The following is a 10086-nucleotide window of genomic DNA, read 5'->3' as shown; positions in this document are numbered from 1 at the left end:
CACAACGCACGGCGCTGGGGTCCGGACCCACGGGACCCCCGCCGCGGGAGCCCGTCTCCAACCTCCATCCGTTCGGTCCATCCATCCCGGAGCCACGCCCCAGGGAAGCGCCTCCCAAAGCCAGGCGCGGCCCCGACCCGCGCCCGCGCGCCACCCGCCAGCGGCAAAGCCCGGAACGGGAGGCGGGCGGGAGACAGCCGCCGCTCGCGCGGCGCAAGGGGGGGGCGGGGCGCGCAGGGGCGCCCCAAGCCCCTCGGGACACACACCGCCACGGGAGAGGCGGGGGGACGCCGCGCGCGTGCGCGCGCGCTCGCACACCACACGCCCGAGGCACACGGGCCCCGGCACCGGACACCGGCCAGGCCTGGCGGGACCCTCCCCCGACTCAGAGGGGGGAGGCGCAGGCCGCGGTAGGCGAAGAGCGGCGCTCGGCCCCACCGCGGGGCCGACAGACCTCCTCTCGCGCGGGAGAGAAGGCTCCGCCTAACACGCACAAGGGCACGCAGCCACCCTGACACAGGTGGCCACTACGCGCACAGGAGGGGCAGCGACTGGGGGGTTCCGGCACCCCAAGGCACCCTCTCGGATCGCTAGAGAAGGCTTTCTCACCAAGGGCGCGCCGCCCCCCACCCAATTCGTCCCCCCCCATCGGGACCCGCCAGATAAAAGGCGTTTCTCTTCCCGGGGCCACCAGGGCCCGGGGCGGGGGAGAAAGGTCCACGGCAACGGAGTGACACAGGGCATTCCGGAGCATTCGCGGTCAGGGCCCACAACGAGGGCCACCTGCCTTCCCCACGCGCGGTTGCTCGTGTCGCCGCCCGGAAGGAGCGCCGCGCCTCCGGGTGAGGCCCGAGAAAAACCGAGGCAAAACACCGGCAGCAACGCGCTGGGCAAGAAACCGACAGTCCTCGCTCACAGGGAGTTTTGGCCAAGCGCCACGGCGCCGGCTCGGCCCGCCACGATCGCTCAACTCGCCCCACCAAGTCAGCCCCCCGCACCCCTCCGGGCAACAGCGGCCCGTTGCGGGGCGGGGACGACAAGGCGCCCGCTCCCCACAGCGGGGGGAACGGGTGTGCCTCCCTTCACCGATTCTGCCACCCGCCCACCTCGGGCAACTCCGCCAACGGCGGCGACCCAAAGGGGGGTCCGCTGGGAACAGGGAACGGCGCCGCCACTCGGCTTCAGGCACCTGAGACGACCTGGAGCGCTCCAGGGGCACCACGGAGGGCCAGGCGCCACGCGCTCAGCACGCCCAGGCGGCGAGCAGCGTGGCGTCGGGTGCAGCCCCCCCACCACAGGGAGGCCGCCCACCACAACACAGCCAAGAGAGGCCAGCGAGAGTGTCCGCTGCGTCAGCCGACCCCGGTCCCGCAACGACGGGAGGCCGGGGTCGGGCCGGAGTCCGCACCCCTCTGCACCCCCCCGCGCCGCCCACAGGCGGGAAGGAGGAGCATGGGGCCCGCAGGCAGAACGAGAAGAGCGGTCCCACTCACCAGGAGTGTCCGTCCCTCGTCTGACACGGCTTAGGCCCGGCCCGGGAGAGCGCGACATCACCACATCGATCGGTTACCGCCACACGAGGCAGTCCTGGGGTGAGGGGGAGGCTGGGGAAACGCCCGGCGAGGACAGCGACCAGAGGAGGACCTGCTTTCAGCCTCGCCAGCACCCCTCCCCCACCTCTCCCAGGGAACAGGCAGCCGGACAACCCACAAGGGGAAAAGGGAACGCCTGACACGCGGCACGGAGCCTTACAAGGGTGGGTTTGTCACGGCCACGGCCGGGTGCCCGCAGCGGGGAGCGCACGGGGTAGAAGACCCACGCCGCCTCCCCACGCCGCCCTCGGGTGCCAGAGACCGGAGGTGGCGCCACAGCCTGCACCACACCTGGATGCACGAGAGCCGGCGCGCAGGCCCAGGCAGACGGCTCGAGCAAGCAGGCGGGCAAAGGGCGGAGTCGGGCTCGGCTCGGCGTCACCGCCAAGCCCGGAGCCACGCCAGCCAGCGGCGACGAGGCCCAAGTCTCTCTTACAGGATGACAACCGCCACATCAGAACGTGTCAGCACCTACCTGGCAGCAAAAAGTACCTCTTTCAGGAGACAAAAATAACCGCGTTGGCAGGCGGGGCCGAGCCACAGGTCACTGGGACCTTCTGGGACCCTGGCCCGGCCACGGGCCCCAAGCATCTTCCCATCACCGCCAAGCAACCCCCCCCCCCCCCCGGAAGTCCCCGGGGGCCATCTGGTCGACCCCGGGACCGACCGACCGACCGACCGACCGGGGAATCGCGGGATTGGGGGGGGGGGGGATGGCCGGGTAGGCCCTGCCCCGTTACACGTTCGCCCGTCCACGGGTCGTCACCGGGTCGGGACTTAGAAAAATAAAACACTCCGCGCTGTCGCCTGCGGAAGCCTCCCCGGACCTCGCAAGACCGGCCCCATGCCAGTCCCCGACCCCCGGCTGGGACTGTTTTGGGGGGGGTCTAAATTGCGCGGAGGCGCCCCCGACGACCGGACCTCAACGGGGATCGCGGGCGCGCCGGCGTTGGCGCCCTATACGGGCTTCCCCTCGCGGCCCGGCCCGGTCCCCAACTCCGCAGCGGGCCTCGGAAAATCTGGGGAGAAAATCGGGTCCAACGACCGGGAGCACCACGCGTGCCCCCGCCCGGGCCCATCGCGCCCTCCGCGGGCTTCCCCTCAAGGCTCAGGACGGTCCTCACCGGCCCAGCCCGGCCCGACCGCGAAGCGGGAGGGAAGACAAAAGACGCCTGGCAGGGAAGGACCGACGAGCGACCCACGGGGCCACAGTCTCCGGGTGGCGGCCCCGGACGGTCCCCGCGGTCCCCGCGGTCGGGGGGGGGGGGGGGGGAAGGAAAGCACCGGCGGGTGCTGGTCGACCCGTCCGGGCAGCCCCCCACCTCGGCTCGCTCCCAGGGAGCGCCGCCGCTACTCCCCCATATACCCGGAGGTTCAATCTCCGGCAAGTGCACCAGCCGCCGGCGCCCCGACGACAGCGGGACGATCACGCCAACGTCGCCTGCCTTCTGGAACTCCGCCCCGGGCACCGCGGCCGAATCGCATCCCTTGCCGACGTCGCCGACGCTCCGGAGGGGAAACGCTATATAAAAGCGGCCGCCAGGTGGCGCCCGACAACCGACCGAAACGTCAGCGGGGACAGCTCGCGATCTCGGGGCCGAGAGGGCGCACAGCCGGCGGCCCGGCCGCCCGATCTCGTCCCGGCCCACTCCGGATGCCGCCTCTCGGTCCCAGGCCGGCGGAGGGCGTCCGCCTCGGGAGCTCCCGGCCGGCCGGCCGGCACGGCGCGACCCCGGCAGCCCAAGGGACACTCGAAAAATGCATCGGGGCGGCTGCCGCTGGAAAGGGGGGGGGGGGGGGGCAGACCGGCCACTCGACTCCCCGGCCGGCAGAGGCGGACGTGCGCGGAAAATTCCCCGCACACACCGGGCGGGCCGGGCACGGGCGGCCCAGAGCGGCCCAGGCGGTGCCCGCGCTCCCGGGAGGACTTAGACACATTTCGGCGGGCAGGAAGGGAGGGAGGGAGGGAGAGACGGACGGTCAAACCGAAACCACGCGAGAGAGTACTCCCAGAACAACAACGGACGGACGAGCCGTTTTTATTCTATTGGGTCAAGCGGGGGAGCGTCTCTCTCGGAAACATAACAAACCAAGCCGCGGGGGGGGGGACAGAAAGGGGGTGATGGATAAACGAACGACCACGGATAAAGCTTGAGCAAAGTCCTTCGCCGCACGGGGCCACGACGAAGTCCAAAGACCACAAACAGGTACGGGGAACATGGGTGCAAGTGCACCGCGTGGCAAGCGACAAGAATATGGCTTTCACCATTACTGTCCTCAATAAACACCACTACGGGCCGGCGGTGGGGGGGGGGGGGGGGGGGAGGGAGATGGAGAACGGAAGGAGTTAATAGCCACTCACTAAAAAATGTCCCGGTTCCCAGAGGACCCTACAGTCCAAAGGGGGGTGGGGGGGCCCGCAGGGAAAAGGAAGGTGTCACCGAGACACACCCTATGCCTCCACCCTCTTAGGGTTTGCAGGTGACCCTGAGGGTGACACTGACACGAGACAGGTTAACCGTACAAGGAGCCGACAAATTGATTTCCTACAAGTTTCACGTGACAGGTAGAGCCCCTCCTGAGGAAACCAAGACCCTGAGAAGTGGCCAAACCTAAACGCTTGTATATTGGGTTGAACAAGGAGAAGCGATGGTGGACGACTAACTGAACTACGTGGGGAGGCTAAAGGATGATGAGGATTTTAAAACCAACGAAACCAACCAACCAACCAAGATCTGTTCTCCTCTAGAATTCTCTCCACTTCTCCTCCTGTCCTTGAGGATAAGAATGTCACTCCCCTGGTGGCATAGGAAAGACATGGGGGGGGGGGCACTTCCAGGGAGAAAAGGAGGAGAGTGCTCCGTGCATGCTTCTTGCACCTGCTGGGCAGGAGGGTAGGGGTGGGTGGTTTACTTTGCTTGCTTGCTTGCTTGCTTGCTTGCTGCTGCTTTTTGAAAGCTTCTCTAATGTTTCCTTTACATCTAAGTCTTCCTTTCCAGTTTGGCTTTGGACAGGAGGAAGGCAGGCCACATGTTTTTCTGACACGGTGGAGAACGAAGGGTAAGATGAGTGCGGGCCCGTGCGTATTCTTTTCCGTCAGTCACGTGCCGTGGTGAGTGGAGCATCAGCTCTTGCCGGATGGGTGTCTCATTCCTCCGTGAACCATCAGGCAAGATGTCGGGCAAACACACACAGGGAGACTAAAGGTAGGAAGAACGTAGAGAAGACGGGCGACACGTGCCCGAGTCTCCAGAGCGACGATTTCATCCAGGGCACAGCAACGTCCAAGGTTTCCGGACACCACGTTGACGGACGCTTTGGTGCGTAGGTCACTCTGAATCTACAGTGCCACCCTCCGGTCCGTTAGCACGTTGCCTCCGGCTCACGTGAGCGAGCGGTGGTGTCGTCGCGCAAAGAGACTGTGGGACTCGTCCCGGGATGGAACTGGGCCAGAGAGAGGGAGGGACGCCGCAGCCCATCGTTGAGCTTCAGGTGTCTGTAAGAGACCGAGTCTCTAAAGTACACCGAGGCACAGGGCGACCCGCTCGCTCGTGCCTGGACGTCGTCTCTTTGTTCTTTCGAGGGGTCGATATCTGTGAGTGTGGTTTGTTTACTTTCCGGACAAGGCGAAAGAACTCTGAAACAGGAAATATTGGCACAAGGGGTCTGGTGGGATGGGAGGGTGCGGGTCAGTCCACGTACCGAGAACACGGGAGGATCGGGCGTCTGAACAACCAGGCGGAGAGGGGAGTTTAGCCTCGGTCATCACGGCAACCGGCACCTCGACAGAAACCACAGAAGGTGCCCAGGACGAACTGCGTCGCAGGAGCCAGCGTGGGGCATTGCCCCACTACCCTCAGCCCTCAGCCCTCAGCCCAGCAGCAGGCAGCAACTGTCGTCCGGGTCCAGGCCGCGCCCCACTGCCCTCTTCTCAGCCAGAGCGGTGCCCGGGAGGGCGGGCCCCGGAACAGATACCTCCTCTCCTCCACACACATCTCGCCAACCCCTTGACCGCTTTGCCCGGGATACACAACTCCGCTGTACCCAGGCATGATTTTTCCCGTGGACCGGGGGCCTCCTTGGCCACTTAGGGTGCTCGCACCAAGATGAATCGGGCTAGAGACAGGGACACCGCAGCCCGCTGTTGAGCTGAAGGGGCCTCTAGGAGAGGGACTCTCTAAAGTAGCTGACGTACAGGGAGACCCGCTCGCTCGTGGCCGGGTGTGTCTTTGTTCCTTTATTTCTTTTCGTGTTCTTTATTATCATGTTTGGTACAATTGTAAGCGGGATTGGGTTGTTTGGGGTTTGTTTTTTCTTTTCTTTTCTAATTTGTCTTTCTGCGGTGTCATTATCGGCGTATACAGACGCAACAGATTTCGGTACATAGAGTTTGTATCTACCGAGTGCATTGAAGTTGTTTATCAATTCTAGCATGGTCTTAGTGTAGTCCTTAGGTTTTCTGTATATGGTATTATATCATATGCAAATAGTGAAATTTTTACGTATTTACATATTTGGATGCCTTTTATTTCTTTTCATTTTCTAATGTCTGTGGTTAGGCCTTCCACTACTATGTTGAATAAAAGTGTGAGTGGACATCCTTGTCTTGTGTCTGACCTTGGGGGAAAGCTCTCTTTTAGTTTTGGGAGGTTATATGTTTCTAGGACTTTCTCCTTTTCTTTAAGGTTGTCATACTTGTTGGCATATAGTTTTTAATAATCTCATAATTGTTTTTTCTCTGTGGTGTTAGTTGTTATTTCTCCTCTTTTTTTTTAATGTCTTATCTTTCATTTGTGATTTGACTTATTTGAATCCTTTCTCTTTTCTTCTTGATCAGTCTGGCTACAGGTTTATTACTTTTAGTAATTTTTGTTTTGTTTTGTTTTTTTTATTTTTGGGACAGAGAGAAACAGAGCATGAACGGGGGAGAGGCAGAGAGAGAGGGAGACACAGAATCGGAAACAGGCTCCAGACTCCGAGCCATCAGCCCAGAGCCTGATGCGGGGCTCGAACTCACAGACCGCGAGATCGTGACCTGGCTGAAGTCGGACGCTTAACCGACTGCGCCACCCAGGCGCCCCTACTTTTAGTAATTTTTTCAAAGAACCAGTTCCTGATTTCATTGGTCTGTTCCATGTATTTGTTTACTTTGTGTAGAATTTATTTCTGCTCTAATCTTTATTATTTCCTTCCTTCTGCTGCTTTTAGGATTTTTTGTTGTTCTTTTTCTAGCTCCTCAGGTGTAAGGTTAGGGTTTTTATGTGAGATTTTTCTTGCTTATTAACGTAGGCCTATATTGTTATAAACCTCCCTCTTAGAACTGCTTTTGCTGTATCCCAGAGTTTTTGCACCATTGTGTTTTCCTTTCCATTTGTTTCCATGCACTTTTTCACTTCTTTTATTTCCTGGTAGACCCATTCATTTTTTAGTCACATGTTATTTACCCTCCATGAATTTGTCGTCTTTCAAGATTTTGTCTTGTGGTTGACTTCTGGATTATTCTGTCATGGTCAGAAAAGATGCATTGGATGATTTCAGTCTTCTCAAATTTGTTGGGATTTGTTCAGTGGGCCGGTATGTAATCTATTCTGGAGAATGCTCCATGAAAATAATGTGTATTCTCCTGTTTCAGGATGGAATGTTCTGAATATATATGTTAAATCCATCTATTCCAGTGTCTCATTCACAGCCATTGTTTCCTTGTTGATTTTCTGTTTAGATGACCTGTCCATTGATCTGAGTGGGGTGTTAAAGTTCCCTACTGTTCTTGTATTACTAACAATTAGTTTCTTTTTTTCTGTTACTAACTGTTTTATGTATTTGGGTACTCTCATGGTGGGTACATAAGTATTGACGATTGTTATATTTTCTTATTTGATTGTCAACTTTTTTATTATATAGTGTCCTTCTGTGTTTTTTGTTGTAATTTTTGCTTTAAAGGTCTATTTTCACCGATACAACTATTGCTACTCTTGCTTTCTTTTGACCTTCATTTGCATGATAGATATTTCAGTATCCTCTCACTTTTAATGTGCAGGTGTTTTTAGGTCTACAATGAGCCTCTTGTAGACAGCATATAGATGTGTCTTTTTTTTTAATTTACTGTTACCCTATATCTTGTTGTTGTTATTTATTTATGTATTTATTTATCTATTTATTTATTAATTTTCAGAGACAAAGCATGAGAGTGCATGCATGCAAGCAGGGGAGGAGCAGAGAGAGAGGGAGAGAGAGAATCTTTTACTTTTTTTTAAAGTTTATTTTGAGAGACAGAGAGAGAAGAGGAGGGGCAGAGAGAGAGGGACAGAGAGAATCCCAGCCAGGCTGCATGCTGTCAGCACAGAGCGTGATGTGGGGCTTGAACTCACAAACTGTGAGATTATGACCTGAGCTGAAACCAAGAGTCAGATTCTTAACTGAGACACCCAGGCGCCCCGGGAGAGAAACAATCTTAGGCAGGCTGCTCATTCAGCACAGAGCCCGGCACTGGACTCAATCTCACCATAGCAAGATGTTGACCTCAGCTGAGTGATACCAAGAGTCGGACACTTAACCAACAGAGCCACCCAGGTGCCTCCACCCTGTGTTTTTATTGGAGCATTTAGTCCATTTACATTTAAAGCAATTATTGACAGATACGTATTTATTGCCATTTCAGTACTTGTTTCACAGTTGTTTCTGAAGATTTTTTCTGATCCTGTCTCGTCTTTCTCTCTTTCATGTTTTCATCATTTTCTTTAGTAATATACTTGAATTTGTTCCTATTCTTTGCATATTTATTTGTGGCTTTTGATATAGGTCACCCTTACATTTGTATATAACCTCTTCTGCATACAGCAGTCTATATTAAGCTGAGATGCATTAAGTTTGAACTCATTCTTTTCTCCTCTCCTCCCCATATTTAAGGTAGGTGTTATTATATTTTATATCCTTTTTGTGTGAGTCCCTTGACTGATTTTTTTACTAAAATATTCACTTTTACTGCTTTTGTGTATCCTACCTCTGTACTGTCACTTTTAGTCTCCCGTATCCACTCAAAGAATCCCTTTTAATATTTCTTAAGAGCTGGTTTAGTGGTCATGAACTCCTTCAGTTTTTATTTGTCTGGGAAATTCTTTAGCTCTCCTTCTATTCTGATAGAATATTCTTGGTTGGATAGGATATTCTTGGCTGCAGATTTTTTCCCATTCAGCACTTTGAATATATCCTGCCACTCCCTTCTGACTTGTGAAGTTTCTATTGAAAATCTCCTCCTAGCCTTATGGGGTTTCCCTTGTAACTTACTGACTTCTTTTGTCTTGCTGCTTTAAAATTTTTGTCTTTATCCCTGTATTTTGCAAAGTTGATTACAGTAGGTCTTGGTGTGCATCTCCTCTTGTTGATTCTGGCGCGAGTTCTCTGTCCATTCTGGACCTGGATATCTATTTTTTTGTCCAGATATGGGAAGTTTTCAGCTACTATTTCTTCAAATAAATTTTCAGCCCCCTTTTCTCTCTTCTTCTTCTGGGACTTGGTTAATATGAATGTTATTTCATTTGATGAAGTCACTGAGTTGAAGAAGACATGGAATCTATTCTTGTTTTGCATAACTCTTCTCTCTTTTGTTCAGCTTGATTACATTCCCTTACTGTTTCTTCTAGGTCACTAATTTGTTCCTTTGCTCCTTCCATAGTGCTGTTCATTCCATTAAGTGTTTTTCTCGTATCCTTTATTGAGCCCTTTTTCTTGCTATGTTATTCCTTATCTCTGTGTTAAGTACCTCACTCTTGTCTTCCACTCTTCTCAAGTCCAGTGATTATCCTTATGATTATTGCTTTAAATTTTCTACGAGGCATGTTACTTATATCTGTTTCATTTGGATCTCTGGCTACAGCCTTGTCCCAACAGGGCATGATTTAATTCTGAATTACTTGCTTTGTGAACACAGGCAATTCAGGCATTCATTGAGAACACCTTAGAAGATGAGAGGTAATTAAATGGGTTACTATTTGATGCTATTGCTCAACCAGAATTTCCTCTCCCTAACCAGATTTAATGATTTTGTGTATCTTCCAATAAAGGGCATATTGCATGATTATAAAGTGAAATTTTCACCTTTAAATTTTTGTTTTTCATTTTTCAATGTACATCCAAGTTAGTTAGCATATAGTGCTATAATGATTTCAGGAGTAGATTCCACTGATTCCTGCCCTATGTATAATACCCAGTGCTCACCCCAACAAGTGTCCTCCCTAATGCCCCTTACCCATTTAGCCCATTCCCCCCACCCAAAACCCCTCCAACAACTCTTAGTTTGTTCTCTGTATTTAAGAGTTTCTTATATTTTCTCCCCCTCCTTTTTTTTATATTATTTTTTGCTTCCCTTCCCTTATGTTCATCTGTTTTGTATCTTAAATTCCTCATATGAGTGGTTATATGATACTTGTCTTTCCCTGACTAGCTAATTTTGCTTTGCATAATACACTCTGCTTCCACCCACATTGTTGCAAATGGC

This window comes from Panthera tigris, chromosome E1 (genome assembly GCF_018350195.1).
Source record: "Panthera tigris isolate Pti1 chromosome E1, P.tigris_Pti1_mat1.1, whole genome shotgun sequence".
NCBI lineage: Eukaryota > Metazoa > Chordata > Mammalia > Carnivora > Felidae > Panthera > Panthera tigris.
The sequence above is the reverse complement of the archived record's forward strand: the minus strand, read 5'-3'. Positions refer to the sequence as shown.